Below are 1361 nucleotides of genomic sequence, written 5' to 3'. Positions count from 1 at the left end.
ATTAGTATTAAAATACCTTATTGATAGACTCTACTCTACAATCTATATAACAATAGCATGGCTAGGAGTCTAGAATTCATCCAGAATAATTGCCTGACTATCCAGGAGGCCTTTCTACAATAGACTGACAACTGGTCACCTTAACTCTGCTTGAACACATCTCATGGCAGAGGGGTCTCCAATATTTTCTAAATGTTTTAGTGTGTATGTAAGAAAGCGATTGCTGTTTATATTTGAATCCTCAAAATAGCTCCCTTCCTGTTTTTCAGTTGTTTTAAGAGTATTTCTCTTGACTTTCTCATGTTTTCCAGGTATAATACTATATCATCTGCACATAATAATAAGTTAGATTTGTTCCTTCCAATGTTTATACCAATTATGTCTTTCTCTTACCTAATTGCATTGTCAAGTACTGCCAGAAAGCGCTTAAAAATAGTGGCAATATTGGGCATCGCTGCCTTTAATAGTAATGACCTAGAATTTCACATTTAAGCACAACTGTGGTTTTGGTTGAGTATATGTGTGTGCATTTCACATATATTTCAGAAAGAGTTGTTAGACATGAATATCAATTTCCATCCACAACCTTTTAAGCAACTATACATATTTTAAATGCTATTTCTCCTTTGATCTATTTCATTAGTACATTAAAATAGATTTCTAATAAAGAACCCTACATTTTATTTCTGTAGTCAATCCCATATGCTAACTTTTCTTTTTAATGTGTTGCATATCTGTATTTGGTAATATTTTAAAGCATTTTTATGTTGTTTCAGAAGTCAACTTTGTGGATAGTATTTTTCATTGGCATGTTATTGTGGAATTTGATACAATGCTGTACTTTGCTTTGTAAAAAATAATTTGCAATTTTCTCTTTTCTCAAATCTGGAAGAGTTTGGCAGAAGAATTTTGATTTTCTGAAGGATTTGTAAGGACTGACAGGAGGCCCAGAGCTGGATGCCCTTTGTATTCTCATGTGTTTCCAGTATAATAGGTCATTTTAACTGTTTCAGCATTTCTGGAGTCTTCCAAGAATTTATATTTTTGCTTAACATATTTCATTTTCTCAAGTTTTTTTATAGAGTTTGGCAATATAGTACCTTATTAGCATTTTCATGTATAATTCGAGGACACTTTTCCTTCTCATTTTTTTCTTGGGATACTGGGTACAAGTTTCTATTCTGCTGAGATATTTTAAAGTTCCATGAGCCCTTGCAAAGAAAATGGACTCCTCGGGCCAGCAGGTGGTGTGGTGGTTAAGGATGCTGGACTCCCACATGACCAACTTCAATTCACGTCTCGGACCTGGCGGCTGTTTTCTCACTTTCTCTCTCTCTCTCTCCCTCTCTGTTCAAATTAAA

This window comes from Tupaia chinensis, unplaced genomic scaffold (genome assembly GCF_000334495.1).
Source record: "Tupaia chinensis unplaced genomic scaffold, TupChi_1.0 Scaffold000084_3, whole genome shotgun sequence".
Classification (NCBI taxonomy): domain Eukaryota; kingdom Metazoa; phylum Chordata; class Mammalia; order Scandentia; family Tupaiidae; genus Tupaia; species Tupaia belangeri.
This window is presented reverse-complemented; position numbering follows the sequence as displayed.